General features: G+C 37.5%; 1 protein-coding gene across 1 annotated transcript in view; it reads right to left on the reverse strand.

Annotated features, from left to right (window-relative positions):
* LOC115630731 (Down syndrome cell adhesion molecule-like protein Dscam2) overlaps window positions 1–10,723 on the reverse strand; it is a 307,894-nt gene extending 297,171 nt beyond the window's left edge. Inside the window, exon 1 of the mRNA XM_030527385.1 lies at window positions 10,654–10,723. The gene's annotated coding sequence lies outside the window, so the exon portion shown is untranslated. The remainder of the gene's footprint in view (window positions 1–10,653) is intronic.
* Between the last annotated feature and the right edge of the window lie 3,707 nt (window positions 10,724–14,430).

The raw sequence follows: 14,430 nt of genomic DNA on the forward strand, positions 1-14,430 counted from the left end.
GTTTGCACTTTTGCTCGTTTACATGTATACGCCAGTCTGCTAGCCATTCTTGTATGGCCACGAGGTGAGATGATAAAAGTTATGTAGCTCTTTTTGGGCACTTGGAGCGACTTAGGATGGCAGTATCATCAGCAAATGTCGAAATTGTTGTACGACTGTTTGTCGGTATATCTGCTGTGTTGGTCCAAGTACGCTCCCTTGGGGTACGCCAGCTTCAATTGGATGGTATTCGGAGAGGAAATCTTTGCATCTAACTGCGAAACTTCTTTGCTGTAGGTATGACTCCAGTATTTTGTGGATGTTCTGTGGAAGTAATATTTTGATTTTGTGAACTAAGCCATCCAGCCAAACGCGGTCGAAGGCTTGGGCGACATCCAGAAAAACAGCGGAGCAATACTCTCGTTTTTCAAATTCATTTCGTATCTCAGAGGTTATTCGGTTGACTTGTTCAATGGTTCCATGTTTTTCGCGAAAACCAAATTAATGATTTGGGAATGCACTGTTCGTATGTAGGTGCTGCTTGATTCGATTCAGGAGAAGTTTTTCGAATGACTTCGATAGGCACGGCAGGAGACTGATCGGTCTATATGATGATGGCTAAGACTTGTCCTTTCCGGCGTTATGAATCATTGTGATGACAGATTTTCTCCATTGTTGAGGATAATAGCCCCATTTCATAGTGCTGTTGAAAATTATGGTGAGAAAATATACTGCACAGCTGGGCATTTCAATGATCATTTTGGGGGAAATTAAATCCGGCGCTTTTTTTTGCTTTGAAACTTGGCCCTTAATGACACTTGTAATTTCTCCTGCTTCGAATACGATAGGCGTGGTAGCTTCAAAATGATTGGTTAATGGGAGCACAACGCTATTTGTTGCTGGATGTGGTTAGAAGACTTTTTCTTATTTCGTAGCAGCTATTCAATATGCCTGGGAACACGACTGCTTTTGTAGGGTTTATAAGCAGTGATTCCTGGAGTGGAATCTTTTGCCGCCAGTGACATTACATACTACAACTGCATGCTTCAACTGATTTAATGTTTGGGCAGTCATCAATATGGGAACTTAAAACTTACTAACAGCAAAGTATGTAGGCCAGCCTTGAGAAATAAAGTCAAGCTTGTTTCGTGGTGTTATTATAGCGCTATATTGTTGTCTTCATTTTGGGTTGTTGAGTCGAGATCCCCAATGTGTGTGTTTGGCATTGTAGTTACCAGCTGCCATGAAGCGGTCACCTAGTAGGTCGAAGAAATGCACAAATTCTGCCTCTGAAACGGAGAAATGCGGTGGGCAGTATACTGCGGCTAGGCTTAAATAGCAGCTATGTGTTTCGATATGAATTATTGTGGCCTGTAGATAAGTTCTGGTAAATGATGGTAACGTATAGTGTCTGATGCGAGGCTTTATTAGGATGCCAGTACCTCCATGAGCCATACCATCGGGATGATTGGTCGCATAGAAGTTATAGCCATTGAGATGAAAAAATTTTTTGTTTGATAGGTGAGACTCTGATATAAGCATGGCGTCAATGTCATGTTCGTTGAGGAACTGCAATAGCTCGCATTTGTGCTGTGAAATGTCATTAGCATTTCAGAAAATTAAATAATAATAAATTGGGTGAACTTTGTTTTTATACTCTGTACATGAAATGTACAAAAGTATATTAGGTTTGCGGGAGCTGAAAAATGTAACAGGCAGAAGGAGGCGTGGCAGACCCCATCAAGTATATATATTCTTGATCAGCATGACAAAACGAGTCGATCTAGCCCTGTCTGTCTCTCTGTCCGTATGCCAAGTTTCACTATGATATACGGATTTAACAAGAAGTTATAGCCATAAATATATTTGCAGCTCAAGCGCTGCCCGCAGCTGTTGTTGATGTTGCTGCTTGGTTGACTGCTAACATATTTACACAGACACGAATAGATGCGCATATTCATTCATACACTCACATAGACGCAATTGCTTTGTATATGTGCAATTATACAGAGAGATAAAATCGATCCAAATTTTTTTTTTTTTTAATTTTCTTAATTTTTTTATTATCTATAACTATTGTAAACATATGTACAGAGTATTTCAAAGTCGGGACACCCGACTTTAGCTTTTTTCTTCTTAGTAGCTTGTGGGCTTAGTTTACATTTAATTTGCATATAGCGATCGAGCCCGGTCTTTATTAGCGCTCTGGTTGCGCTCTGCGTACTTTTCGGTTGAGAGAAGGGGAGCTGGTCGCACTGAGTTGAAAATACCGGGCACTGAGAAACTGCCGTTGTTGTTGTAGTTGTCGTTATTGAAGTCGAACACACAATTGTAAGCGAAGGCAATGTGCTGATCATTGTTGTTATCAGTAGCTTGGTTGGTAGGGTTGGAGGGGTCTGGGGACGGGCACTGGGCACATGACTCACCTTGCAATGTGCTGACTGAGCATATTATCCTCTCTCCGAGTTAGCTTGCAGTGATGCAGTTGTTTCTGGTACCGTTACCTCGGGTGAGCGTATAGTGAAATACACGTTGTTGTTACGAACTGCCGAAAGTCGGCGGTCGTCTTGTTGTTATTGCTGCTGAGCACGAGTTTTGCTCATTTTTGCTTTGTTGTTTACCGAGCTTGTGCTCTGACCCTTTGGCATTGCTTTATTTTTTTTTTAAACAAGATTCAGCTTTTTCACAAATAAATTTCTATGGGTAATACGAGCACAGGTGCTCATGCATACCCTAAGCGCCTTTTCGCGAATTAAATTGGCGTTAAATGCACTTTAATTTTGTTACACGGCGGAGCGATAAAAGAATACGTCCGATGTCTACGAACGTTAACTATAACTATAACAATAACACCTTTTAAGCATATTAAGTGTAACATAATATGTATACGAAAAAAAGAAGATCAAATACAAACTAAAATGTATATTACAAAATACACATTTTAATGAAAACATCAAATAATTTATAATACAAATATACCTTCTTCGGTAAACCATACAAAGAAACGTAACCGCCCAACAAAACATGAATAATGTTTGGACAAACATCGATGGATCAACGCTGCATCGTTAGCAAAAAACGATCGGAAAACATCGGTGCATCGTGGTAAAAACATCGTCGAGGCTCAATACATCGATGTTTTTTACATCCCTGCAACTAACTAGTGCTGGACAAATCGGCAATGTAACATCAATGCATCGACGCAGCAGACTTCTTTTAATTACAAAAGCAGCAGCCACCATTATCTCTACTTATCCGCAATCTTAATTTATTTCTACTCTTATATTTCAATTATGCAGCTCTCTTTTAATATTTGCAACCATATTTGAAAAAATTATGTTTGTTCATTTAATGAATTAGAAACAGAAAACTTATCAACTAAAAAGACTTTAAGAACTAGACCACAAATATGCCTTATAAGTGTACGCTACACGAGTTCGTTTTATTTTTTTATCCCCCCCTTTTTCCACCCATGGGGGTTTTTCCGTAACGCCATTCGTACAATAGCCTATATCTCGGAGACTATAAGGCCTAGGAACACAAATTTTTAGTACAAGATTTTGGAATTCACCTACCTCCCTCCCCACCCACGCAAATCGTGTTTTTCTCCAACTCTTGGAATTTCAATTTTTTGTTTAATTTTCTTAATTTTTATACCCTGTACCCAAAGGGTAAAAGGGTATATTAGTTTTGTGCGAGTGTACTTAGAACACACAGAAGGAGGCGTGGCGGACCCCACAAAGTATATATATTCTTGATCAGGATGACAAGCCGAGTCGATATAGCCATGCCCGTCTGCCTGTCTGTCCATCTGTCTGTCTGTATTTTTTTTTTTTTTTTTTATTTAAATCAACAAGTGGTTAACTTAAAAGATAAGAAAGCCTACAAAAAAAGCTGTAACGTTGGGGGACACACGTTGGGGGAATTTTATTTGCCAGTTGGCCAGCTATGCCCTGATTCACAGCCATATGTGGTCAGAGACATTATAGACCTGACAATCTAAACAAATAGTATGTAGAAGAGGAAAATTAATTCTACTTAGGGGCTAATTAGAAAAAGTAAGGAGTAGAAAGAAACAGAGGTAAAGAGGGAGAGAAAGGAAGAGGAAGAGAAAGAGAAAGGGAAAGAGAGACAGGGAAAGAGAAATATGGAACAGGAAAGACAAAAGGAGAAAGCGGGAAATCTCCAACCCGGTGGGGGAAAGTTTTAATCCAGTCCGGCCAGCTATGCCCCGACTCACAGCAGTATGTGGTCAGAGATTTCCACGGAGATAACTATAAAGAAGAACTTTTATATAATGAAGAGAGAGTTCTGTTGAAAGTAAATTAGAAAGCTCATTATAATTGGAACAAATGACTCGAAAACGATCGTGCGTAGCGTAATCGGTTGTGCTCCTAGACAAGACAAATGGCAAATAATTCCTTGTTGGTCTACAAGGAACGGAAAAATTAAGGCGACCTAAGAGGGAAGAGGAGTCAACCTCGCCGATAATCAACTTGTGGAGAAAAACTACTCCAAGAACAGTTCTACGATTTACTAAAGAAGGAAGGTTTATAAGCATCAGCCTGCTAGAGTACGATGGCAAGTGGAGGTTGGGATCCCAGCTTAAACCACGTAGAGTAAAAAGAAGGAATTGCTTCTCTTCAGACTCAATACGTTTTTGTTGCTTTCTATACTGCGGACACCAAACGCATGTGCAGTATTCAAGCACAGGGCGTACTAGTGCAGTGTAAAGAAGCTTAGTGGTATATGGGTCATTGAATTCCTTGGACCAACGTTTAATGAATCCAAGAAATCCTATACGACTTAGCTTAAAGAGCAGAAGATCATGGTTCACAGAGTCAAATGCTTTACTGAAGTCAGTGTAAACGACATCAGTCTGCATTTTTAGAGTAAATGCTTCATTTACCAAGGAAGTAAATTCCAGCAAATTGGTCGTAGTAGACCGTCTCTTCATAAATCCATGTTGAGCTGGAGATATGACAGATTTACAGAGGTACTGCAAAGTGCTGCAAACTATTTTTTCAAATAATTTTGGTATGGCAGACAACTTTGAAATTCCTCTGTAGTTTGAAATATCAGACTTACCACCCTTTTTATAAAGAGGAATAATAAAAGATTCTCTCCAAATAGTTGGAAAGATTGAGGAACCAAGTGACAGATTAAAAAGTTTAAGTAATGGTTATAAAAGGGAACTAGAACACTCCTTGAGAACACAACTAGGAGAGTATGAAGATTTTAAGGATTTGATAGCAGAGAGTAGACAGCTATCAGAAATTATGGGAGCGTAAATAGTGTGGGGAGATGAAATGCTATAAGAGGTATTACTAATAGAGACAGAGGAATATGTTGATTGGAAGAAGTTGGCAAACAAGTCAGCAGCTTCAGAATCGTTGCTGGCTTTTTTGTCACCAAGGAAAAATTATGAAGGAAGGGAAGTAGATTTACGTTTAGAGTTAACGAACTTATAGAATTGTTTAGGGTCCTGTGCAAATTGTATCTTGCATCGGGCAAGGTAATTATTATAACATTGTGAATTAAGGAGAGCAAAATTAGATTTCGCTAAAGGGTATTTATAGAAGTCAATAGATAGGCCCGACTGCTTATACTTTTTAAAGCATCTAGATTTAGATGACGCAGACGAAATTACACGTTTTGGGATGCAGACATCAAAAAGAGCATTAATAGTGTCATAGAAAAACTTTACGGCTATGTTGATGTCAACAGCACTATACAAATAGGACCAATTAGTTGCTGCAATAAGTTCGTTTAGCAAAGAAAAATTTCCTTTGCGAAAGCACAAACTAGTATTTTTGGGAATAAGTGCTGGAGTAGAGGTAGGGTTTGAAATTGAGAGGGAGATTTGCAAAGTAGGGTGGTAAGAATCTTCAGGCAGTATAAGGGGAGGAGACCTACAGATAACTGTACTAGCAGGGTCGGTGACAAAGACGAGATCAAACATTCTGCTTAAGTGATTAGGTATAGAATTAATTTGGAACAATGAAAGTATACGTGTCTGCAATGATGATCTCTTCAAAATCAGCAAATGGGCAAATATTAACGGATTGGAGGTCAACCCTAAAAAGTCAAAATGTTTAGTAATATATAAAAAAAAAAATAAACACACTCAATCTTGAGCAAGTACGCCTCAACAATGAGCCCATTACGTATGTAGAGCAGGCAATAAACCTGGGAATAAATATAAACCAAACATTAACTTGGTGTGACCATGTCAATAAGGCAGTAGGTAGATTATATAGCGCACTAAAGCGTCTGTCTTTGACGCAGAATTTTCTTCCTGTAAAACTAAAGCTCCTTATTGCCAAAACATGCCTGACACCTTTGCTATTTTATGTGATTGAACTTTTTGGATACTGCGATGCAGTAAGTCAAAACAAATTAAAAGTAGCCTTTAATAGCATAGCACGGTACATTTTCAACATTCAAAGAAGAGATTCAATAACGACATACACCAATAAAATATTCAATCTGACCCTTGACTCCTGGATTAAGCTTAGAACCCTAATCTTCTTGCACAAAATTATTGCACGTAAGGAACCAAATTATCTGCACGACAAAATTGCTTTCACGACATCAAGAAGAACGAACAACATAGTTTGCACTAAATTTAAATTAGCAATCTCGGAAAAACATTTCTTTATTTCTGCTGTTCGTCTGTGGAATGATCTTCCGCATAACCTAAAAACAATTAGCAGCGAGACGCACTTTAGAGTTAAGATTCTAGCACACTTACAAAACATTAACTAAATAAACGTTACCAAAAATTATAATTTTAACGACACACTTAGTTCAGTAGGCAATTTAGATTAAGTATAAAACTATTAAACTATTCAATTAAAAATATATAATAATAAAGAATAATGAAAATGATGAAATGTGAAAACTAAAACTATGATTAAATTGTAATGACTAGCGTAATAATTTAAAAGTAACCGATACTTGTAACGCTAGGATAAGGTTAATAAATAAATAAATAAAAATAAATAAATACTTACTATATATCGATCAAAAACAAAAAAAAAATAATAATAATTAGACTGATTGAAGAATGACCATTCAATGTTAGGCAAATTAAAATCACCTACCACAACGAACGCGTCACTGTCACGTAGGAGATTAGAGATTCGTTTTATATAGGTTATATGTTCCATATAAACCTGTATATCAGAAGAGGGAGGTATATAAGAACAAGAGATGTATAGTGCAAAAGACGGAAAAGATACTCCTACAGCAACAAATTCAACATCATTAGGTACATTTACATCAATTATTTCCGACCGATAGGAGGAATTGACTGCAATCAGTACGCCTCCGCCACGTCGAGCCGGACGATCTCGTCGAAAGATACAAAAATTATCTGATAAAATTTCGTTATCAGAAATCGTGGGATTTAACCACGTCTCTGAGAACGCAATAATATCAGATGCGAACGAAAAACTACTAAGAAATAAACTACTGAGCTTGGACACAATACCCCTAACATTCTGATATAGAATGTTTAACGAAAGTGGATCTCAAGGATCTCAAAAAGTATAAGGACTAGAATAACCAAACTTGGTATCCAGATTCTCCTGAGTTTGTTCATTTTTACTGATGCACGTTTTTAAATGAATGAAAGTTTAATAATGATAGGCCGATTTAACAGGAAGTTATAGGCATATGTATATATGACCAAGCAGTGCCCGCAGCTGTTGTTGTTGTTACTGCTTTGCACGCACACAAGAGACATACACAGACTCACACAAACACACACAAACACACACATGCACGCATTATTATTCTACACATATGTATGTATGTATGTACAGAGTATTTCAAAGTCAGAACACCCGACTTTTGATTCTCCACTTGTTTACTTGTTTCTTTTGTCTACGAGTAAGTCCGCACTGTACTAGTACGGTTAAACCGCTTGTTTCATTTATTCAAAGAAAAAATTTCATCAATTTACATATTACTATATTTGTAGTATGTTATATAGTACATACTTTTACTTTAGTTCATTGAAAATATTATCAATATTTCAAAAATTTGTTATACCCTGTACCCAAAGGGTACAAGGGTATATTAGTTTTGTGCGAGTGCACATGGAACACACAGAAGGAGGCTTGGTAGACCCCACAAAGTATATATATTCTTGATCAGCATGACAAGCCGAGTCGATATAGCCATGTCCGTCTGTCCGTCTGTCCGTCTGTCTGTCCGTCTGTCTGTCCGTCTGTCCGTCTGTCCGTCTGTCTGTCTGTATGAACGCAAGGATCTCCGAAAGTATAAGAGCTAGAATAACCAAACTTGGTATACAGATTCTCCTGAGACCGAGAAAGGACGAGTTTGTTCATTTTTTCTGATCCACCCCCCCACTCCCCCCCTATTAACGATTTTCTATAACTCCCGTAATTCTTGGAATTTTGAACTAAAATTTGGTAGTCACATTAGGTTAGTAATTATATATCCGTATACCAAGTTTCATTATGAAAGAATGATCGGAAAGAAAGTTATAGCCATATAACCAGGCCCAATGCACACATACATACATATGTACAAGTACACAAACACGCATAAGGCACGATTCTGATGTAAATGTAAATGTATCTATGCATGCATGAAATATTTTATATTTAATTTAGTTAATTAATTAAATTAATTTAGTTAAATAATTAAATTAAATTAATTAATTAATTTAATTAAATTAATTTAATTACTTTTTTGTGGGGTGGTACAGGGTATTTAAGAGTTGAGCCTGCTCGACTTTAGCATTCCTTTCTTGTTTTTTTATTAAATCTGTTTTTCTGAAATTAGTAGTGGATATTTAAGAACTCGAGACAATTCAGGAATTATATTTTTGAATATCATTTTTCATCTTATTTGCCCTGTACTGGGGCCAAAGAACATAAATACTTTAGTATACCAAGTACTTTTCACTTTAACATAAATAAAGTGTAAATACCCCTTTTCTAATATTTAGTTTTATGTTTATGTTCCATGATTTAAACATATAAATGTACATAGGTACGTTAATTTACAAAGTATTCAGGGTCCAAGCCGCATTGAGAACTTTTTGGAGACAACACAGCGAGAGAGAGAGTGAGGATAGTGGGGGGAGGAGTTTAATGAGAACATACACACGGACATAATGTGTAATATTTCCATTAAAGAGCGCTTATATTTACTAATTATGCATTTTTTTGCTTTTATTTTGAAAATTCATAATATTTGTTAGCCATCACACACATCTAACTTTAATTATGAAAGCATTACTGCATTTCACGATATGCAACCGGCTTTATAAAACATTTTTATTGTTAAAAGCGTGTCAATTTCGTACGTGCATTCATTACGTCTTTTAAATGAGAATGAAACAAACACACTGTCTGCACTGCATAAATTACAAATAATGAAAATTTCTCCCATATACATACATATGTAATACAAATATTTCATTTAGACTTTACGCTCGAACTGGATACCGAACCGAATCGGAAACAGAAGCTGCGACGACTGCTATTTTCCAGAGCAATATTAAAAAGCCTATGAGCAAATGATGGAGCCTGCGCGTGTCGTTTGAGAAGAGCTTTTGAAGGAGCTTAACTGACATCGTATAACAGCTAACAGTAAAAAGCTGCTATAAAGCATATTATAACAGAAATCATGATAAGGACCGACTTACCAGTACTTTTTTAAATGTAGTGGGATAATTTTGTTGGACGTAGAATATTTTTGATTATCATATACCTAAAGGATAAATTTTTGAATAGTAGTATGTTTTAAAGGGTTAACTTACTAAGACTTTATTATACCCTGTACCCAAAGTGTGAAAGGGTATATTAGTTTTGTGCGAATGTATGTAACACACAGAAGTAGGCGTGGCAGACCCTACAAAGTATATATCCTGATCAGGATGACAAGACACGTCCATATAGCCATGTCCGTCTGTCTGTCCGTCCGTCCGTCTGTATGAACGCAAGGATCTCAGAGTATAAGAGGTAGATTAACCACATTTGGTATCCAGATTCTCCTAAGTCCAAGAAAGGACGTGTTTGTGGTTTTGCTGATTTTCCCCCACTTCCCCCCTATGGGGGGTTTCCCTATTTTCCATTCGTATAATCGCCTATATCTCGGAGACTATAAGACCTAGGGAGACCAAGTTTTAGTCAAAGATGCCTTATGTGAATACAGAACATGTGTATTTTGGCATTTCCCTCCCTCCCACCTCTCCCATGCAAATCGTAACTCCCGTAATTCTAGGAATTTCAAACTTGGCAAATACCTCCATTTAGTTATTATAAGTCCAAATGCCAAGTTTCATCATGATCGGCCGATTTAACAGGAAGTTATAGCCATATACGTACATAAGACCAAGTAGTGCCCGCAGCTGTTATTGTTGTTACAGACACACATAAACACACACATACACGCATAATTATTCTACACATATGTATAGAGTATTTCAAAGTCGGGACACCCGACTTTAGCTTTTTTACTTGTTTATATTTAATTTAATTAATTAATTAAATTAATTAAATTTTTTTTAATACTTTTTTTTAATTTTCCTTTTTTGCGTACAAGGTATTTTACTGTCGGGCTTGCTCGACTGCAGCGTTCTATCTTGTTTTCTATTAGAAAACACTTTTACATAAAGGTTGAAATGGTACTTACATTATTTAGGAGCTATGGCCGGTGCTTGACGACGTCAGTTGGTACCAAAACATGCGTGCAGTCGGTGAAGCCTTTGATTAAGAACATTTTGGTAATAACGTGATGAGCAGGGGGAGTTGGCCGAATTTTTCCCATGTGTTCCCGAAATTCATTAACGAACAATGTTGATTCTGGTGGTGTGTCGTTGCCTTAAAAAAATTCATTGGGAAGGCTAACTGGTGTCTCATATAACATTTCCGCTACTGAAGATTGTAGGTCTTGCTTAAAACAATTGCGCAAACCGAGAAAAACTGTTGGCAAAAGTTGTGACCACGGAACATCGGAGTGACACATTAAGGCTGCTTTAAAAGGCCGGTGCCACTTTTCAATAAGACCGTTGGATTGTGGGTGATAGGTGGTCGTGTGGATATGCTTGCTGCCTACCAATTTTGCTAGTTCCTTAAATATTGCCGACACGAATTGGGTGCCTTGATCTGTTGTGATTGTCTTGGGTGATCCAAAGCGTGCAATCCAGCCAGCACAAAATGCGCGTGCTACTGTTTCGATTGGAATTTCAATGGAATGGCTTCCGGCCAGTGTGTAAAACGGGTGATCATCGTTAGGCAATAAGATTTTGTTTTAAGGGCATGATGACGACGTCCAAATGTACAGTAGCTGTTGTTGCTTTTCGTTTTAAAATTTAATTTCTGATTTAAAACCATAGAACACTATTTATTACAATTAAACAACAGTGTTCGATGGTCCACTGTATATTTTCAAACATATATGTACATATATGAATGTACATACATACATACTTATGAATGTACATTCATACCATATCTACAGACAAACATACATATGATGTACAGGGTGCGCCATCTTTTATGTCGGTTTGCAAACATTGAATATCCTTGAAAATAAACAACCGATTTTCAAGTATGAGATATACTCTGTACATGAAATGTACAAGAGAATATTGGGTTTGCGCGAACTGAAAAATGTAACAGGCAGAAGGAGGCGTGGCAAACCCCACAAAGTATATATATTCTTGATCAGCAAGACGAGACGAGTCGATCTAGCCCTGTCTGTCTGTCTGTCCGTCCATCCGTCCGTATGATCACCTAGATTTCAGAGACTATAAGAGCTAGAGACACCAAATTTTGTTTTATTTTTTTTGATTTTCCCCTCCACTTCCCCCCTATGGGGGTTTTCCCGAATTTCCATTCGTATAATCGCCTATATCTCGGAGACTATAAGACCTAGGAACACCCAATTTTAGTCCAAGATGCCTTACGTGAATACGCAGAAAACTCATATTTTGGAATTTCCCTCCCTCCCCCCTCTACCCCGCAATTGCGATTTTCTCTAACTCCCGTTATTCTTGGAATTTCGAACTAAAATTACCCCCAGTTAATTATTATGTGTCCGTATGCCGAGTTTCACTATGATAGACCGATTTAACAAGAAGTTATATCCATAAATATATTTGCTGTTGCAGCGCTGCCCAAGCGCTGCCCGCGGCTGTTGTTGATGTTGCTGTTTAGTTGACTGCAAATAGACGCGCATAAACATATGTACATACACTCACACAGACGCAATTGCTATGTAAATGTGCAATTATATACCCTTTACGTGAGTTCGAATACCGAGAAAGGTAAAATCGATCAAATTTTTTTTAATTTTCTCATTTTTTTTATTTTCTATATTTATTGTAAACATATGTACAGAGTATTTCAAAGTCGGGACACTCGACTTTAGCTTTGTTACTTGTTTTATTTAATTTGGTTCTGTACAATTTCTTGAACTGAGGTTTTCAGCACTGGTCTACTCAAGTCAATCGGTTCACTAATGACAAAGTTATTCAATATCTACATACTGACATAAAAGATGGCGTAACCTGTACATACATACATACTTGTATACATATGTACATGCATGGGTTTTATTTTGTTTCTCTTTACTGTTTAAAACGTACGCAGAGGACCGTGTATGTGCAGTCCGTTAGGGGCGTACGCAGCTTTTCCCAAAGGAGGACCAATACATTTTCATTAAATAATGCACTATGCATTTATGCATATGATTATTAAAAACAATTCAACAAATCCAACTCAGTTCAATTTTAAGGCGAAATAGTGCGCCGTAATAATGAATGTGTGTTCGACTTCATATTGCGACATTTTTTTTAGAGGGGGGGCAACCGCTGACAGCTGACTGTCAACGCTCACATGTGACTGACCAATTCTGTAAAAATCCTGTAACGCACTCAGCTGCCAGCAACAGCTGATTGTCGACGAGTACATTTGACCGACTAATTGTGTTTAAATTCTGTAACGGACTATGTTAAATATAAAACAAATATGCCATTTTCATTATTATTGCAATATTAGACCGCGAGCATTTCCGGAAACGCCAATTAATTGTTCAAAAAATACAACACAAATGTTTAAGACGCGCATCTGATCCCACAAAAGAATGTTGCTTATTAAAAATTACATTTATTATACATTTTTTATAACATCGTTTGGAATTCTACGCGGTATGCATAAATTGGTCTAAAACTGCGTACTATTGTGACGATCTATGTTTTGAATTGCGAAAAACTAGCATTTAAAATTTAATTCAGGAAGTACAAAAATGTACATACATTTTGTTTGTATATCTTCTCACCATTATTTTCAACAGCATGATGAAATGGGGCTATTTTCTTCAACAATGGAGAAAATCGGTCATCAAAATGATCCATAAAGCTGGAAGGGACAAGTTTCAGCCATCATCATATAGACCTATCAGTCCCCTGCCATGCCTATCGAAGTCATTCGAAAAACTACTCCTGAATCGCATCAAGCAGCACCTACATCAATCAAATCACCAATTTGGTTTTTGCGAAAAATATGGAACCATTGAACAAGTCAATCGACTAACCTCTGAGATACGAAAAGCATTTGAAAATCGAGAGTATTGCTCCGTTGTTTTTCTGGATGTCGCCCAAGCCTTCGACCGCGTTTGGCTGGATGGCTTAGTTCACAAAATCAAAATATTACTTCCACAGAACATCCACAAAATACTGGAGTCATACCTACAGCAAAGAAGTTTCGCAGTTAGATGCAAAGATTTCCTCTCCGAATACCATCCAATTGAAGCTGGCGTACCTCAAGGGAGCGCAGATATACCGACAAACAGTCGTACAACAATTTCGACATTTGCTGATGATACTGCCATCCTAAGTCGCTCCAAGTGCCCAAAAAGAGCTACAGAACTTTCATCATCATCTCGTGGCCATACAAGAATGGCTAGCAGACTGGCGTATACATATAAACGAGCAAAAGTGCAAACATGTCACCTTTACCCTAAACAAACAAACCTGCCCTCCATTGTCGCTAAACAACATCAATATTCCACAAGAAACCGAAGTATCATACCTTGGTGTCCATTTGGATAGACGGCTTACTTGGCGTGAGCACATCAAAAAGAAGAGAGATCAACTAAAACTAAAAGCTATTAATCTACATTGGCTGATAAACGTCCGTTCACGACTAAAACTGAAGTACAAAGTACTTTTGTACAATGCTGTTCTCAAACCAGTTTGGACATATGGCTCTGAACTATGGGGAAACGCTTCCATTAGTAATTTAGAGTTAATCGAAAGAGCTCAATCGAAGATACTGAGAACCATCACAAGCTACAGAACTTTCATCATCATCTCGTGGCCATACAAGAATGGCTAGCAGACTGGCGTATACATATAAACGAGCAAAAGTGCAAACATGTCACCTTTATCCTAAACAAACAAACCTG

Source organism: Scaptodrosophila lebanonensis, unplaced genomic scaffold (genome assembly GCF_003285725.1).
Source record: "Scaptodrosophila lebanonensis strain 11010-0011.00,11010-0021.00 unplaced genomic scaffold, SlebRS2 tig00001410-arrow-pilon, whole genome shotgun sequence".
NCBI lineage: Eukaryota > Metazoa > Arthropoda > Insecta > Diptera > Drosophilidae > Scaptodrosophila > Scaptodrosophila lebanonensis.